The 20,295-nt window shown below is 36.7% G+C and overlaps 1 pseudogene; it reads right to left on the reverse strand.

Moving 5' to 3' along the window:
* Positions 1 to 1,201: 1,201 nt before the first annotated feature.
* LOC129272411 (uncharacterized) lies at positions 1,202 to 9,224 on the reverse strand (annotated as a pseudogene).
* Positions 9,225 to 20,295: the final 11,071 nt, after the last annotated feature.

The following is a 20,295-nucleotide window of genomic DNA, read 5'->3' on the forward strand; positions in this document are numbered from 1 at the left end:
CCCGAAATGCTTTGCGAGTGGTCACAAAATCGTCTCGACGCAAATCACCTAATACAGCCGTCTGGTGAAATCGCTGATAACAACAATCACCGATTTGGTAATGATTTTAGTTTCCTGAAACTTATATTTGTAAAGTTTTAAATATCAAAGTATGTTTTTATATGTATGTATATTCCTCAACATATTTTTTAATTTATCTTTGATATTGTTGTAGTCATATTCTTTCATATTCGTTTTTTGATCGCTACTAATTTGTTGTTGTATTTGATTGGCATTTGATTTCGTTGGCATGAACAATAAAATACGCGCGCAGCTCAGTTGCATGCGCGTATCGAGTTGACCTTCCTTATAGCAACACGCTTGTGTGTTGCTGCCCTCTACGTTCGTTGCTTTGTATTTTCCCTGGTCTCACATCCGGGCCTTTGAGGATGCGAATGAAGTGATACGCTTCATAATGTTCCGCGCACCAACGATCTACGTCATAATAAAGACAACGCTGGATCTGGGCGCTTGCAAGTACGTCATAATGGTAAAGTGCAGAGCCTAGACACTGATATTATCTTGACACAACAGAACTCTATTCTTAAAAGATATCACTGTTATCATGATTTTAGCTCTAGATATCTGATTTGGATGATAATAAAAATATTGACTGCCCTTCTTTCGGGGAACATCAAATATATTGCCCTTAAAAGACCCATATTGCCCTCGTCTAAAGACTCGGGCCAATATGATTCTTTTGCTGGCAATATATTTGATGTTCCCCTCAAGACCAGTCAATTTTATATAAATATCCCATGAAGAAACAATAGAAATAAGATATAGACAATGATTTGCTACATCTTTGTATTCAACGAGTTCAATCATACGTTATTCTCCCAAATTTGAAAATGCTTTCAAATATAGGTTTTTACCTGCCAATTTGAATAGAATGTGGTTTTTTCCTTTTATCATATTCGACCCACACATCTCATTCCCTCTCTCTTCCTCTTTTCTTCTCTCCCTCAATTCCTCATGCTCCATCCCTTTATCTCATCAAAATCATCCCTCTCCCCCTTCCTTCTCTCTCTCTCTCTCTCTCTTTGTTTTTTCTTTCTTTCTTTTTGTTCTTTCTCCCTTTAAACAGCATGTATACTATAAACGGAAAAACAAGTATAGAAAAATGTCTGTATTTATTGTATAAAAATATATTACCTTCTTTCTTTACTGGCACATTATATTCATTAAGATTTGTTTGCTTTTTTTTAACTTAATTTCAAATGGTACTATTGAAATATTGGAGAGCAGTAGATCTATTACCATTTATTATTGTTTATTGAATATCAATTTGATATCATTTATTATTTGGTACCTTCTCTTATAGCTGACTTTCAATATAGGGAGTTAAAGATGTACAGCAGATAATAAACTTTGAGGGTGGTTTTATTCTGATAGTTATGGCTTAGTTAAACATAGGTTAACCTAAACCACACTTTTATGGAGTGCCACTTGGCAACTTGTTCATCAATTAAAAATTATTCTTATCCTGCTGCTGCAAAAAATTGTTAAACATTAATGGGATGAAAAGGGAAATACAAAAATATAATGAATTTTAATCAATTGGGTGCATTATAGTTGCCACGAATATTGAAGAAATATCATGAAGCCAGCAATCCATAAAAGTGTCGTTTAAAATCCAACTGTAAATTTATATAGTCCAAATTTTGATAAGTGATGACTTGAGCGAAAACTTCGGCGTATAGTCCGATACACTCTTTATCGTGTGCAGCTCGAATTGTCAATGTCTTGCTTTGTTGAATTCATTATTCGAATGTACATGTACAGTACAGTATACAGTGCGACTAATCGGCGGTAACAACATATTGCTACATTTTGAACAGTTCCGTGTTCTATTCATAGAAACAACTAATGGCTTCTATTTTGTATAATACCATATAATACAAGGTGGGAAACGTAATAGTTAGAAAAAAAAGGTAAAGAAACTAATTGTCATAAAAGACATACTTGTTAGAAATATTGCCACACGTGTAACCATTGTTTTCTTTCTTTCTAAATGCCCATATAATGTGCATACACTTTTATATATACAGTGTGTATAATACAACTTTGTTTACGGTTATTTACATATTTACAATCATGTATTTTAAGCAGCGAAAGAATGTAGATTATGTTATAGATGTCTTTAGTTTAATACATTCAAGTAAAAACATGGAAATGGATTCAGGTTCAAAATGTAGGTAGTTCTGGGAAAAACATGTTTAGAGAGTAAAATGAAAAGAAGACCATGAGAAATGAAAATGGCAAAATGAGTTGGAAAGGCAAGAAATAAGGTAGTGCGGAAGGAGCGTCTTCTTTAATAGTAGAGTTCTACGAACATAGAGGGCGTCAGCAACACTGCCGAGTGTTGACGTCCTCTACGTCCGTTAGCTGAGTCCTTAAAGGGGCATTAAACCAGACGAGATGTGATGAATTTGAACAGAGGAGTAGATGATTTGGGGAGTCTCAACATTCTGGGAAGCGTAACATCTCATCTAGTTTACACTCCTTCGAAGGAAATCACCTTAGTTTCAACGAAAAGAGTACGCCCTTTTGGGTGTCTCGTAACAGCGTTGCTTTCACTGGAGTCACATTCGGCGAACTTCGATCCAAGTAAAGATTGGGTTGAGTTTGATAAACCGTGACCGAGTCAACGTTCCACATAAATACAAAGCATCATTAACGCAACATATCGTGTATGGAACGCCAAGAGGCGTGATGATATAAATACAAATGACTCGTACTGGCGCAGTGTATTTATAAAAACGGCTTTTCAATTGTGACCTCTGCCATTTCGTTGCGTATCTACAAGTGTCACAAAATATTACGGTGTCTTATTGACGTTGCATGTGATGTGTAGCTAGGCTGCCCAAGTGATCCTAAATATCGTTCTGTGCACACTGTGTCCTCGGTCAGAGTACCATTCTGATTGTGTTTCGGCGAATGATTGTCGCTCAGACCTTTGCATGTGTACTATGCAGATGTGAACTTGGATCAATTGGCAGATTGGAATTTTGGTAAAGGCCGTCGTCGTCGTCGTAACCGTAGCCCCTCTGTACCGTACGGAAGTCCACCGGATGAAGAATAAGAACTACAATTTCGGGTGTCTTCTTGATCGTATCCCATACCTGTCATAATGAGGGAAAATTAATAAAAACTTCATCAAGACATGCAATGGTTAAAGGAGTGTCCCTGCTGTAAACATAGAGGTTGTGAACTATATCACCTACAACACAGGTGCCATTCGATTTTGATTTTTTTTAAGCATCTCTATGATCAATTTGTCATCCTACACGATTGGGACAAAGTGGTCTCCCCTTACTTCTCAGAAACCCTAATAACTCATGCAGATATGCTACTTTACAAAAACCCATAGCAAGTACATTAGCTATTGATCAAAACGTTGAATTTATGACTTGTTGCTCACAATGATCAATGCAATTCTTATAAATCTCCTTACCTGTTCTGTAGATGCATCGGGGTGGACGGGATCAAAATTTATTTCAGTGATGACGTAGTTGCATCTCAAACCAGCAGTATTCATACAGGTGGTATCGTTGGACTGTAGAGACCCTCTTTGGTGAGCCAAACCGTTTGGTTGTACACGCTCAATCTGAAATATACATTTTGGACATCAGGATTTAGCAAATGGCTGAAAAATATTTGCAAGGCTTTCATTACACAGTCATTAACGACAGAAATGAGCTGGATTCATGATTGTTTTATCGTATGAATTAAATATGAATATTTATGCCTTTATTAGCAATAATGAAGAATGTGTCTCATCTGGCTACGAATTACATTGTCTATCAATTTGGACAGGAATCATCCAACATATTGTTTCCTATTCTGGCTGCTATTCAATTCCATGACTAAATTCACATTACAGAGCCACTTTAACAAAGATGTAAGTGAATTGCGACATAACCTTTATCTTTTGATAATGCATTCTCTGTCCCTGACAACTTTGATTGGGTCAGATGAAATGGAAAAAAATACATGGCAAAGATATCTTATTTGAATAAAAAGCATGCCTCATTAGCTTACCTCGTTTCCCTGTATTTTTAGCCCTATATCGGCTTCTCTTCTTGAAGTCCATGGGAAGTCACATATCGTTCCAAATGGGATTCTTCTCACTGTGATCTCGATCTGAAAAAGAACAACATTTGAATGGACGTTTACTATTTTTCGTTCGCTGTTTTAAAATTTAGTTTAAACCTCTTGGCAATGCTAGAATTTTGTCATTGATTGTGTCTTTGTGGTACTGAATCCACTGCTTGCCTACAATAATTACTTTTCGTATCATTTTTTTTCTAGAATATATATGTCAATAAATCATGAAGGAAAAAATGAAATGATGGTTAGAAAACTTATATTGGGCAGCTACAATATGAATATTCTCTACTTCGCTGTGGTGATGATGATATTCTCTCTGTATATAGACACAAAACTTCCTTAAACATGTTAAAAGTGAGAGGTATAATAATATTATCCTTTATATAAGATTATTGATAGAAGTATAAAATAACAAGTCGGTATATAGTACTTATGTTGCTAACATGTGAACCAATCTGTGTCATAAAATGCATACTGAAATAAAATGTTTGTGTTTTTTAGCAAGTGACCCAACAAATTTACCTCAGGTTTGTCTCACATTTGAACGCAGGTTTCAGCAAAGTAAACGCTGTTTAGGTTGGTATCATTAACTTTCAACCATTGGTCACCGGTACAGAAGTGATCCTTGAGCTCATCAGGAACGTATGTAATTCTGTCAAGTTAAAATAATAATATCTAGTTAAAGTTATATAGAATGATAAAGTTTGTGCGTAGATTATTACAACAGGGGACTGAATAGGAAATAAGTAAAAATGAGAAATCTAGACCAGGAATATGATCCACGATATGAGGCGTAGGTCGATCACGGGGGAGGGGTCGGGCAATCAGCTCCAGCTTAAATATCGAGTGAGGGCATTTGCCCACAACAATTCTGACAACTTGGAAAATGTATAATATGCAATGCAAATATGTTTTTTAAGCCATTAAACTTGCAATAACATACAATAAAAAAAGTCATTTTTCGGCACGCTTAGCGCGCAAATTCCTGTATTGTAACGCATGGAGCGTGGCGAATTTTTTTGATATTTTTCCCCCTTTTTCCTTTCCCCCACATCCGAAATATGGATCAGCGCCCCTGGTTTATAGTTGTACGTGAACTCTCATTACGAAAGAGAATAACCACTGAGGTACTCACAAAATACAATCATTGATTTTCTTTAGATACAACATCTGCAGGTTCCGAACGAGATTGGTTTTTGCTACCCGTACTTCTGCTAATCCCGCCAGCTTCTCATCTTTGAGTTTTCTGCAATATAACGATCCATAGTACTACATCAAATCCAGACTGAGAAAATCCTTTTGTAACAAAACAGGTTTCCGAAATGGTCTCTAAATTCATATTACTCGATAATGCAATTTATAACATACCTTGATTGCATTTCAAGAGATACAGAACTCCAATGTTATAAACAAGTCATGCAAAACGATTGGTGGTTAATGTTCAACGCGCATGGCAGTATTTGTATTTTCGTATCATTAAGGATATAACCTTTCATGCAACATGCTTTAAACATGTTGAATAAAATCACAAAGAGTGACGATAGTAGCTCCATCCCCACTAGATTGCCTGAACTCTAAATCGGCCTGTCCAAAGTGAAATTCTTGATAGATAACATGCGAAAAACACTGGGTAAGGTATCTGATAATTATCAGCTATTGTACTTGTAGACAGCTTGATTGAATTGTTAACACATTATGAATATTATTTCAGAAGAAAGAAACTGTAGAACAAAATCAATTTTGGTATACATGATAACTATCTCGAACAAATTCATTATTAATGTTTCCCTCTTGGCTTTACCTGCATTTGTCTTCAATCTCCTGCGTGATCTTGGCTAGGTTTCTTTTGGGTAGTTTTGGAGGCACTTGGTTCTTCTTCATACTCTGTATCCGTTCTGGCACAATAGGTTTGCACGTGTTTTCTCGGGGAGTTCTACTCAGAGTTTGAGTTCTGGAAAAAACTGTTTCTGGTTTTCTTTGAAAGGGGGATGCATTTACATAGATTGGCTCATCATGCTCATCAAGTAAACTAGCCTCTGGTTCCTTGGGACATAAAATTGATTCTTTATGTGATTCTGCTTTGCTTATTTTTAAGTTCGTAGGTTCCGCTGGATATTCAGGTTCCGACTCATCCGAAGGCACAGGAGTAGATGGCCAGCTACTCTCCACTGGTTCCTTATTGATGTGGAGGCTCCGAGGAGCGGACATGGCTGAATCACCTCCTTCAGATTCTTCAGACGAAGTACTGAATCCAGAAAGACGGTTTTCAGTTCTAGGTACGAAATTCGGAAAACTTACAGGAGTCTCGTACACATCTTCTGGCTGTCCAAGCTGTTCCTGGAATATAAAATTAAAAATTAAGCAAAAGATCTCAGTTATTGCCATTATGTTTAGCCACACTATCTATTTTGTTTATATATATATATTAAGATAACCCTAGCTCATTAATGATTATTTGTCGTCCGTAATTTAACATGTTTCTTAGCTCACCACGAGCCTGTTTTGCCATTGATTCAAATCAATTGAGTGCTCGGTTAGCCAAAATTAATCTCAACTCATCTTGATTCATGCCAACTATTATAATGATTAGATGGTCTCCAGATTAGCAATATATATAGTTACGTCATTTTTAGTTTCTTGATATTTTTTATGTAGGCCTATTCTACATATTAGCTACACGTGCCTCCTGAAAAATAACTGTTAGACAGCGGGAAACAAAGGTACCAACCTGAAGAATATTTGTCACATGGAAATCTTGGTATAATTCTTGGGTCTTCTTTAGGGCCTGTTTGGAAGTTTGCTGCTTTCTGCGCCAATCATCCAAATTGTGAACATGGTGAACATTCTCGTAGGTATCTTGACCGTCGTCTGTGTGGAGTGAAGAAAAGTTATCAATCATAAATCAAGTTGATATTGACAGCTTCAAAATTGATTCTAGAAAGGAGGCACTGCAATTATTATTCTGAAAACCTTTATTTGATGTTCGGACCTTTTCTCCTAATTAAAAATACCTTGGGGTCAAAAACTAAACAACCGGTCATTTTCGGTATAGGCCATTACTGTTGCATAAAAAAAATCTTGAATACTCCCGAACGTAGCCTTACATTTAATATGTTCTGCTTTTGGTTTCTCGCACTTAGGTCTGCCTTAAGAATTTTATCTTATTTAGAGTATTTTTCGTGTTTCCTGTTTAAAATATCTAAAGTTTAAGATATGGGATATTTTAACATTATTGTCCAGCTTGAATGATGATTTAGTTTTACAAGATTTGAATAGGCTTGCTGACCCGCGTGCAGCTAGCTTGAGAGTGTATTAGTGAATGCATTGTCAAGATCCTGGCCCGCTATTCTTGTGTCACTCTATGTAAGCCGTCAAAAGAGGCGCTATCAAATGAGCTACAAGCAGACATGTCTCGCTGACGAACACTTTTAGAGGGAGCAGCCAAATATCATACAAACACTGGCGTACAGATGCGGGGGGGGGGGGGGATAAGGACCCCTCACATTTTAACAAGTAACAAAAAAGTGAAAAAAGAAAGAAAATGAAAGGAAAGGAAAAGGGGTAAGACGTGGTATTATTTTCTGATTATGTCAAAATCTATCAGGAAATTAAAGTTTTGTATTAAAAAGGTAAAAAAATTGCCTTTTTTAATTTTTAGCAGCTTCTTATTTTGCTTCATAACACACACACACACACCCACACACACCCTCACACACACACACACACATATATATATATTTGCTCATTACACTATCACATAATGATGGAGACTGGAGAGAGTGTGAAAAACTGTCTATAGTGAATGGATATCAGGTCAGGCTAACTTTATGATTGCAGAATCCCTTCAGGGGCTGCGGATCGGTTTTCAAAGTGGAGGGGGGGGGGGCTGACCATGCAAAAAATCACATTCAGTTGGTAATTTTTACGTTTTTGTACACGGTTTTGGAAAAAAGTACGAGCGGTCTTTAAACTTTCTTTGATTCTGGAAGAAATAATTACCATTGGTTGCCGCGGCCTCTCTGTGATGACGTCCACAGCAGACTTGACTGTCGTCAACATCTTCATCGATGCTTTCTACTTGATTGACCCTTTTCTATGAAATAAAACAATTGAAACAATTTTTTTATTTTACTTGTAAAAAACGAGTTATGTAGACCAAGTTGTATATAGGCCAATAAGCAAAAAAAAAAAAAGGAAAAAAATTGTGAAAACTAGCCCTAATCGACGACAACTGGAGACAGTTTAGATCTAAAAATATTCCACGTGTGAGCATATTTCCAGAGGACTATACGATCCATTAACTATGCAGCCTTAATATTGTAAATCTAGGAGGGAAACACATCATTGGTAAGAATTTTACCCTGGCTGAGCAAAGATGTTTAAATCTTGGGCCTGTATGGCCTATGGCCAAAAGCCATTCGATCAATTTTTGTTAAAAACATTATTTTGTGATTTTCCTTTTTTAACCCAGAGACATGTGGGCGCTGTGCAATACCATTCCTTCTACGTAGTTGATTAAGTCTGTGAGAGAATAATTAATTAAATTAGTTCGGAAATATATTTCTATATAAAAAGGAATACTCATTGCTTTCCACATTTGCATAATCAAGGATCGGCTTGATTTAGTTTCTAAAAAAAAAACACAGATAAAAATTACAGGGCATTTGAATTGAATTTGATAGGAGATGATGTAGCGTGTGAAATTCGTGAAATGTAGGAAAATTAATGTTTTTTTGAGAATATCAAACTGGATATAGGATAATAAAGGAAAGGTTTTTTATTGTGAAAAAATGAAGGCAATACCATTAATTAGATATCTAATATGAGGGCGAGAAAATGTGCTAATGACATAGAAGTTGTTCCCCAACAATTGAGTAATTCCTGAGAGTTGGACAATCACCTGTCCAAAGAACCATGGACCTACTATTGGTTGAAAATTTCTCCTAAAATAAGTTCTCAAATAATGCAAACAGTTTAATAAACCTAGTGCAAGGGTATTTTATGATTATAATATTATTGCAAGGTCTAACCTTAATGACTTTGTCCAGCTCAGCATGAAAAATGCCTTGCATGCTGCCAGGGGCGGTAATGGGGGCTCCTTTCCTAACCCGAGATATGACCGGTCTATCAGAGGTAGCGTCCGTTTGTGTACTTCCACGATGGGGTTCTAATGGCTGTTGATGCGGCGTAGTTTTCATGGGCATTAATGTCTGTAAAAGCCTGCACCACTAATCCCTTTGCTCTCTAGGTAAATCAGATACGAATAAAAACAGCGCAAACTTGACCGAATAAGTTATCCATGAAAAAAATCTGATATACGTTACCAAATGCTGATTTCCTTGTTAATAACGATACACTCAAATCTATTTGGAATGTTTTCAAGGTTGTCAGTGATGTTATTGCTAATCTAACACAGCAAAACTGACTTAATCATCTAACCCTTTTCAAAATGTCCAAGACTACTTTTGAATTTAACTTTAAATAGACACAGAACTCCTGCTAGAATTTGCTGGGGTTATGATACTGTTTTGAACCATGTCATTTTATTACTCCCAACTCTGTCATTCAAATTGTATTTTATTTATCATACCTTGTATCTGTACGAATGTAAGTCGGTTTTCCTTTTGTTCCACTGCCGGCAACACAGATATAATTGTCGTACTTCGCCTTAACAATCTTCGGGACTTGGTCTCCTTCTTGCACGGCAGCGAACGTCTTTACTTTGAGAATAGAATCGGGTTCTTTGGATCCATCGGTAAACAGGTGGATCTCTGGGCGTTCTCCAATTCCTAATGAAAAAAAGCTTGCTGATCACAAGTTGTTCCTTGTCCTGCAATGCATAATTATTTTGTTATTTGAGATCATGAAGTAAAACTAATGTAGATATGTTTGCTAAACAATTGCAATGTGTTTTAATTATAATGTTTATGTGAAATGCATAATGAAAAATATATCGGTTTATTTCTATCCTTACCTACAGTTGAAACAATTACGACATTATGTAACATGAGAAAGCTTTTTCAGTCGGAAAATTGCCATGTATACAAAAATTTCGTGAACTCTTATTGACTAAATATCTGAAGACAGATGCCAGTTGTGGGAGGAATCGAAAGTTGTACTCGAATAGAATCAAATAAAATTGCCACTGAATTGTATGTATAAATTAAAAAGCCAACTCTGGTAGATTAGTTTGGGTTCCTGAGCAATGGACAACATAAGCACGGTGTTTTTCAGTGTGTTCATTTTTTCCAGCTTACACTCTTAAAAGTGTTGGGCAACATACTGTCCACACAAAAATTGGTTAAAACAATTATCCAACTCTGGATAGTTTTCAACCAATAGTGTGTAGTTTCACCCAAAGCACACATTCATGACATTATTGGTTTAAAACTACCCAGAATCGGATGAAGTTTTAACCAATTGTTGTGTGGACAGTACGTTGCCGAACACTTTTAAGAATGTGGAGTCCATGATTTCAAGACTTGCTTTCACATGTAAATGAACCAGAAAAACGATTTCAAAGACTTTCCCGAAATTGCTGCGATCACAGGTACTTAGTTTTAAGATCAATGTTAGCAAATCCTTCTCCAGAATAAATTTTATCTTAAATTTGTGTATGCTATGAAAATAACGTTGTCTGCAAGTCACTTACCCGAATTCCTGGCTTGAATCGGAACATGTGTTGTTCTTTTTTCATATTCATTGTTCTGAAAAATAGAAGATACCAATACCTCTTCAATATCTCTAGTAATATAATATTTTCAAATAGGTATACATAAGGCCGGAACCCACGCATGCAAAGACGCATACCCTGCCCCCCCTTCTCTCTCTCTTGGATCTGCGCCCACCCCCCCCCCCATCTTAAAAGAGGAAGAGAATATTCTCAGTACGTTCATAAAATAAAAATGTTTTAGACAGCATTAATCTTGCGATTTTACATGAAATTTTAGATTTCTTGATATAAAACAATTTAAGTAACCTGGAATGTGATGAAAAATTCAGAATGTAATATTCGTCTGTACCTTCCGTATATCCAATCACTATGTTATTTGGATAAAATAATGCACATCATTCTTCTTTTAACATGTTTAAAGAAAATAAATTAAAAACAGATAAATAAAATCATCAACTGCTGATACAAAATTCCATGGCCTCCACACTTTATGTAAAATTTGAACGCTACATGGTAGGCGAGAGCATAATTTACAATTTTAGACCCCAACATTTAACATTGAGTCTTCAGACAAGCCGAAGCTGTGGTGCAATTCATCGTGTTTTGTGGGATTTTGGTGAAATCACAGTCTATCATGTCTATAGACTTGTCATCAATGTTTTAATTATCATTGTAATTATCGTTATGGTTATTTCTCCTATTGTTAATATTATTGCTATATCACCGTCAACATCATTATTGCGAAATCATTGTGAAGTCCCCAAAATATGAGTGATTTAGTTTGACAATAGAAAAGCATTGATGTGAGGAATTCAACTTCATACTGGTCCTGTGAACGGGCCTGTTTGGCAAAGGAACGCCCCCGCACAATTGAGATAAGGTGACAGGGACCTCGTTAGGGGAAACCCCATATTAAGTTACAAGGGTTCTATAATACAAAGCAGTGATGGGGAATTCCATTTCAACCTCAAATTAGTTTTAGTAGAAAGCAGAAGAATACATAAATATAATGAATAACTTAAAAGTTATCTATTTGTCTTTATTTGGTCTTACATATGCCCATGTGATGTAACAAAAGTCACATAAATTTCTTATTTCAATGGTAGGTGATTATTTGTTTTCTTTATGTTAGCGTGTATGAAATAATCCGTCCGACTGGATTGAAGCCACAGCTTAAGTCCTTTTCAATTTTCTGAGAAAATGGTCCATTGTAGTAATTATATATGAAATCTAACAGGACGGGCTCCTAGCTCGCCATTTAATAACTCTTAAGTCCATTACTGTTATTATTTCACTTTATGTTTTAACAAATCATATTGATTCTGGTTTCTACTGTAATCAAATCCCATTTGACGACATTGCGACATTGTGTTTGTGGGAGGGAATGGGATGTAGAGCAAAGATGACGTTAGTCAGCGACGTGGGTGTGTTTGGGGGAGGGAATGGGATGTGTAGCAGAGAATGACTTTAGTCAGCGACGTGGTGTGTTTGTGGGACGGAATGGGATGTATAGCACAGATGACGTTAGTCAGCGACGTGGGTGTGTTTGGGGGAGGGAATGGGATGTGTAGCAGAGAATGACTTTAGTCAGCGACGTGCGTGTGCTTGTGGGAGGGAATGGGATGTGTAGCAAAGAATGGCTTTAGTCAGCGACGTGGGTGTGTTTGGGGGAGAGAATGGGATGTGTAGCAGAGAATGACTTTAGTCAGCGACGTGGGTGTGTTTGGGGAGGGAATGGGATGTGTAGCAAAGAATGACTTTAGTCAGCGACGTGGGTGTGTTTGTGGGAGGGAATGGGATGTGTTACACAGAGTTACTTTAGTAAGCGACGTGGGTGTATTTGTGGGAGGGAATGGGATGTATAGCAAAGATGACTTTAATCAGCGACGTGGTGTGTTTGTGGGAGGGAATGGGATGTGTAGCAAAGAATGACTTCAGTCAGCGACGTAGGTGTGTTTGTGGGAGGGAATGGGATGTGTAGAAGAGAATGACTTTAGTCAGCGACGTGGTGTGTTTGTGGGAGGGAATGGGATGTATAGCAAAGATGACGTTAGTCAGCGACGTGGGTGTGTTTGGGGGAGGGAATGGGATGTGTAGCAGAGAATGACTTTAGTCAGCGACGTGGTGTGTTTGTGGGAGGGAATGGGATGTATAGCAAAGATGACGTTAGTCAGCGACGTGGGTGTGTTTGGGGGAGGGAATGGGATGTATAGCAGAGAATGACGTTAGTCAGCGACGTGGGTGTGTTTGGGGGAGGGAATTGGATGTGTAGCAGAGAATGACTTTAGTCAGCGACGTGGTGTGTTTGTGGGAGGGAATGGGATGTATAGCAAAGATGACGTTAGTCAGCGACGTGGGTGTGTTTGGGGAAGGGAATGGGATGTGTAGCAGAGAATGACTTTAGTCAGCGACGTGCGTGTGCTTGTGGGAGGTAATGGGATGTGTAGCAAAAAATGGCTTTAGTCAGCGATGTGGGTGTGTTTGTGGGAGGGAATGGGATGTGTAGCAGAGAATGACTTAGGTCAGCGATGTGGGTGTGTTTGTGGGAGGGAATGGGATGTGTAGCAAAGAATGGCTTTAGTCAGCGCCGTGGGTGTGTTTGTGGGAGGGAATTGGATGTGTAGCAAAGAATGGCTTTAGTCAGCGTCGTGGGTGTGTTTGTGGGAGGGAATGGGATGTGTAGCAAATAATGACTTTACTTAGCGACGTGCGTGTGTTTGTGGGAGGGGAAAGGGTGTGTCATACATGATTACTGTACACGTAGATAGTGGCATGGGTCTGTTTAGGGGAGGGAGGGAATGGGATGTTTAATACAGGTAGTCTGCATCTAATGACGTGGGTGTGTTTGTGGGATGAACAGGGCTTGTAAATAGGAGGTTAATGTAGTAAGCGACGTGGGTGTGTTTTTGGGAGGGAAAAGGGAGTGTCATACGGGATTACTCTACTAGATAGTGGCGTGGGTGTGTTTGTGAGAAGGAATGGGATGTGTTACACAGAATGACTGCAGTCAGCGACATGGATGTGTTTGTGGGAGCATGTGGGTGTGTTTGTGGGATGGAATGGGGTGTGTTATACGGACTGAATGCAGTTAATTACCAACATGGGTGTGTTTGTGGGAGGGAATGGGGACGTATATTGCATTAGCTGATCTTCAGCAACGTGAATGTGTTTGTTGGAGTTGTTGGAGTGAACAGGTCTTGTTAAATGAGACGAATGTTGTCAGCAACGTGGGTGTGTTTGTGAGAGGGAAAATGTTCAGTGACGTGGATGTGTTTTGGTAGCGAACAGAGTGTGTTTTTAGTCAGCAGTCTCATCAGCATTTGGAGCCTCTTAGGCCTATCAGCATTTCAATTCACAAAGTCATAAAGAAGCACATCTCTGAGTTAACGTTGTGTCATGGACCAGCTAAAAATCACCTCATACATGTTATACCATACGGCATCTCAAAATCGGTGATTGATGAGGGGTTATACATGTATAAGCCTACGTCGCTACTTTATAGTTCACTTAATATTAACTCAGTGGCATATTTTGAAGTCAGGTTTAACTTTGGCCATGGTCTGAGACTCTTTTCATGGTTTTAGACTCTTGAAATTATGGGAAGCAGAAAATGTCAAACTTTTGTTACTCTACATGTATTTTATGCTACAAATTGGAGAAATATTGACCAAGAGCTTAATTACATTTGACTTGTTATGTGTCTATGGTAAAAAAAAGGGAAAATGCCAAAATGCTAAAAAGACCTAGAAAGGAGTTCGCTAAGTGGCTGATATAAGCAAGTTTTTGCTATTGCATCGGGGATGGATTCTACAGCATGAGTAAATCTATTGAAAATGCCCGTTAAATCACAATAAACTGTTATAATAACAGTTTTTGTCAAAAATGTATGAAATGGGAAAGCAGATCCTCCTAAGATTCGGAGCGGACGAAAAAAATACAAATATGTGGTTTGTCCAGAGTCCAGGGCTACACTGCTGTTTTGATTCACCAATTTTCGACAAAGAACTCTTTGTCTTGGAAAGTTTTTGACGATAGATTATCGACGTTCCGGAAAGCGTCAGCAAAGTGGTTTCGAAAACTCGCTACATTCAGATCTTTCCCCGTCAGATCACACTTTCCACATCAGACTCTTCTCAAAGTTCACAAAATAATGAATGACCCGACACACCCACTTCACGCCTACTACCGATTCACTCGTTAGGATATCCTCCTTTGTGTCCCAAAATCCACCCACCTCAAACAGTTCACGTTTTCTTTTGTTCAATATTCAATTCATAGAATTTCCTTTCAATTAGAATGTTAGTAGAAAGCTCCCTTTCCCTGTCTGACCAAGGAGGTTTCAAATCATAGAATCTTCTTGGTCTGACCCTTAATGAAAGTCCTTGCATGAATGGTTTAGGTTTGTTGCTGTCCCGGCCGCGAAATTGTTGTTCGATTCTTCGTACCCAGCTTCGTGCATTGTCGGACCTACCATATGACTGAATGTGTGGAATATAGAGCATTACATAAAAATGTTTATTAATGTTATTATTATCATTAATATTATTATTATTATTTTTATTACTTTTATTATTGTTATTATTGCTATTATTATTGTTATAATTATTCTTATTATTATTATCATTATAATCATAATTATTGTTGTTGCTGTTAATGAATTATTTTAATCTAGATTATTATCAATTAATCCTACATCATCGGAGCATCTCCTGTGTAGGTAATTCATGGTCACTTTGCCGTATTTAATCAATAAAGCGAATCATAACAAAGTATCTTGTTTTTTAAAAAGGCCTCTTAATATGGTTACGAGCAAGGTCAGGTTTTATGCAACATGTCAAAGTTGACCGAAGTCAATGGTAAATGATCTTTATTAATCGTCTGCAAATACCTATATTTATTTTGACAAAAACAGATGATCAATAAAGCATCGCATCAATATGTCATGTGTTTGTCCAGAGAATCTACTCCCAACACCCTGGTTTGTCTGCCTGATTCAAAGTTTATCATGCCCCGGAGCCCTCAAGATTCGTTAAAAAATAACAAGTCAGCTTTTGCAAGTAGTCAAAACCGTTTCCCCTTTCCATGGGTCAACGAAATTGATATGTTGTATTCATAATCATGATAATAGCAAAGTAGACATTTTGCGAGCATTTGTTGTAGAAGAATTATTAGAAAGAGCGCGAATTGTATAGCTTTGCAACCCCATGTACGATCTGAGGTCAAAAAGTTGTTTCTCTAAAGAGAGTTTGTATGATGACTGAATTATGAAATCGTGCTTCCACTTTTCTGTTTACCGTTTCTTTCAATATTTGGCACCCCTCTGTCTGTCTCTCTCTTCATCTAATTCTTTCTCTCTCTCTGTCTCTCTCATTCTCTGTTTACTACCGGGTGCATATTTCACGACGTGCCAACTCCTTTTAAATGGTTTAGTCCTCGGCGGGCTTAATCCACATGTTTGTAGTTCAAATCATTATCATTCATTAACATATATATATATATATATATATATATATATATATATATATATATATATATATATATATTATATGTGTGTGTGTATATATATATATGTATGTGTATGTATATATATATTAAGTAGGATGATAATGATTTTCAGTATGATGACTGAAAATGATTAGGAAATCATACGATGCATGTGCACCCACTTTGCATCGATTATACAGTGTATCACCCAAGACATCCTTAAAGGTCAGGTACACCCCCAGAAAAATGTTGATTTGAATAAATAGAGGAAAATCGAACAATAATAATAATAATAATATTCCGCATTTATATAGCGCTTAACACATCGGAACGACGTCTCTAAGCGCTTTACATATATATTATTACCCCGTTCATCGGATCCTTTCATGCCCGCATACAATGTATGCACCTTCTCCACTCCCTGGGGAGCATTCCAACAAGAGTTCTAAGACTCAATTGCTAGGCATACTACATAGGCTTTCGCATCCTACCGGGTACCCATTTAACACCTGGGTGGAGAGTGGCAAATTGTGGATTGACGCCTTGCCAAAGGACGCTAGGCCATGGTGGGATTCGAACACACGACCCTCTGATTACAAGGCGAGAGTCAGAACCGCTACACCACGGCGCTTCCACGCTTCAGCATTATGCTGAAAGTATCATAAAAATCGAATGTAAAATAAGAAAGTTGTGACATTTTAAAATTTCGCTTATTTTTCACAAAGCAGTGATATGCACAACTTTTTTTTACAGATTTGACAATAATGACTAACTTGATCTAACCATATAGTATTAAACAATGATAATTTACATGTTCAGGGAGGAATTAATCGTTGTTTCTCACGACAACAGGGAGTAAATTGGAATAATTTATATTTCACATAATAAAATACAAAAGAAATAGTGAGTGAGTGATGTCATCAGTCTCCACATTTGCATACCAACAAGGATGTGAATATAACTGTTTTGTGAAATTAAGCGAAACTTTAAATTGTCATAACTTTCTTATTTTACATCGGATTTTAATTTAAAAAAATTAGTGTTTTTTGCATGCTTGTTCGATTTTTCTCTATTCATTCAAATCAACATTTTTCTGGGATGGACTTGACCTTTCACACACGACATAGAAAATCCAGCCCGGAAGATCCAGAGCCCGTGATTGGTAAAATAAATTATGGTCTATGTCAGCAACGGCGAATCGTCTTGCTGTCTTGGCTGTGTTTGAAGTGTATCGGTAGAAATTGCATACAATCATGACAATCATTGTCGTTTCCGTCCTTTATAATATAAAGAAAATAAATTGATTAATGATTTTTAATTTTTTATATTTATTTGCTCCACGGCAAAATGCCGTGCTGAGAACCTTATCACAGCCTATCGTGTGTCTAGCTAGGCACCTAGATTCACTGAGATGACAAACTTTTAACCAGTTTTATGACGACCACCAGATCACACAAAAAATATACACGGTCACTAATTTTGAGATACCAACTATCCGATCAGCGAGGGTTCCACAAGGTTGCATTTTTTCTTCTCCCCCTCTCTATCTTTCTTCGCAATTTTCTATCTGCATTTCAGGTTTTATCTTACATGATAACACCTCATAAATAAAAAAAAGATGAAAATCCATTAGATAAATGCACTGTCGTAAAAATATCTTCATGGATGCTTGGATAATCAGAAAGTTTTTGTTTCTGAGATGTAAAATTCGATTTGTGCCGAATTAGGGTATCATAACTGCAGTGGATGAATCCGGGACTCCGTTATCAACTTTTCCATCAAATGGTATCTTTCAAGAAACCCTCGATTTTATTATTTGTTGAACAGTGTAGTTACAACATGTACAATGAATTGGATGGAAAAGTAACCGAAACCGATATAGCCAATTTTATGCAATGGAGCCCCGACGTTCATGTAGTCATGATCATGCATAAATTGTAGTAGACCTCCTTGCAAAATTGTGGTAAAAAGTATAGACAATTATTATGTTCACTAAATTTCGCAATGGATATACTTCAACTAAGATTTAACTAACCTTACGGAAATATAGATTTTTTAATAGTGTTGATATAATACTTTACTCTGGCACAAATCGAATTTTGCATCACACCAAAGAATACCACCTGATTATCCAAGCGCAAATATATGCCACATAAAATTGCATAGAACTGGTTGGGTGAAGTTTAATGCTCATTCAGGCCTCATAATAGTTCTATGTTCTGGGTGATTTTTTTTTTGGATGTAAAATTTCCTTGCTCTTTCTGTATTTTCCATAGACCTACATACATGTAAACTTCATTATTTTATATCGAAACTTGAACAGGGAGTGCGATTGCCAACTTAAAAAAAATTGAGTGTAGCAAAGACCATCACCATTATTTGTGTATAAACCTTCTGTACTCGTTTCATATTTATCGATGTAAGTTTAGAAAAGAAAAGCCTTACTTTCATTCCCTTCTTTCCTTCATTAACGTGAAGTATAAATCTGAATATCTTATTGCTGCAAAGCATGATAAGATTACGCAGCACTTTCGTAAGTTTGTTAAACGTACCTGACTTGAATAAACATTTGTACCTTGAGAATCAGTTTTGAGCACCAACTAAATAAAATAAAAAATCATCATTACGTTTTGATACGGAAAAAGGTGCCAAGAATCTAGCAACAGAAAACAATATGTTTTTGTATAGCATTAATGACAGTGGTGTAAAGACTATTTTGGTGCATTTATTTTTCCTTTTGCGATTTTTATGCCCCCATGCAGTATACCGGCTCGCCGGTGTCACTTGCCCCCTCCCCCACCAGAACACACCACTCTTTCAATTAAAGATATTCGATCAATTTTTACTACATCGGGGCAAAGCTATTTCAATTAACGCTAACGCAATGATTTGCTATATCTTTGTATTTAACGAGTTCAATCATACGTTATTCTCCCAAATTTGAAAAATGCTTTCAAATGTAGGTTTTTACCTGCCAGTTTGAATAGAATGTTGTTTTGTTTTTAATACAAAAGCAATATTTAAGGCAGAACATCCTCTTATTCTTTCCTTTTATCATATTCGGCCCACACATCTCATCCCCTTTCTCTTCCTCTTTTCTTCTCTCCCTCAATTCCTCATGCTCCATTCCCTTTATCTAATCAACATCATCCCCCTCTCCCCTTCCTTCTCTCTTTCTTTCTTTCTTTCTTTCTTTCTTTCTTTCTTTCTTTCTTTCTTTCTTTCTTTCTTTCTTTCTTTCTTTCTTTCTTTCTTTCTTTCTTTCTTTCTTTCTCCATTTAAACAGCATGTATACTATAAACGGAAATACAACTATAGAAAAATTTCTTTATTTATTGTATAAAAATATATTACCTTCTTTCTTTACTGGCACATTATATTTATTAAGATTTTATTTTTTTATTTACTTAATTTCAAATGGTACTATTGAAATATTTGAGAGCAGTAGATCTATTATGTCAGACGCTTTTACCATTTATTATTGTTTATTGAAAATTATCAATTTATTATCATTTATTATTTGGTACCTTCTCTGAGCTGACTTTCAATATAGGGAGTTAAAGATGTACAGTAGATATTACTTTGAGGTTGGTTTTATTCTGATAGTTATGGTTTAGTTAAGCATAGGTTAACCTAAACCACACTTTTATGGAGTGCCAATTAAAAAATTGTTAAACATTAATGGGATGAAAAGGGAAATAAAAAAATATAATGAATTTTAATTAATTGGGTGCATTATAGTTGCCACGAATATTGAAGAAATATCATGAAGCCAGCAATCCATAAAAGTGTCGTTTAAAATCCAACTGTAAATTTATATAGTCCAAATTTTGATAAGTGAAGACTTGAGCGAAAACCTCGAATTGTAGTCCTACACACTCTTCATCGTGTGCAGCTTGATTTGTCAATGTTTTGCTTTGTTGAATTCATTATTCGAATGTACATGTACAGTACAGTATACAGTGCGACTCATCGGTGGTAACAAC

Source organism: Lytechinus pictus, chromosome 12, assembly GCF_037042905.1.
Source record: "Lytechinus pictus isolate F3 Inbred chromosome 12, Lp3.0, whole genome shotgun sequence".
Taxonomy (NCBI): domain Eukaryota; kingdom Metazoa; phylum Echinodermata; class Echinoidea; order Temnopleuroida; family Toxopneustidae; genus Lytechinus; species Lytechinus pictus.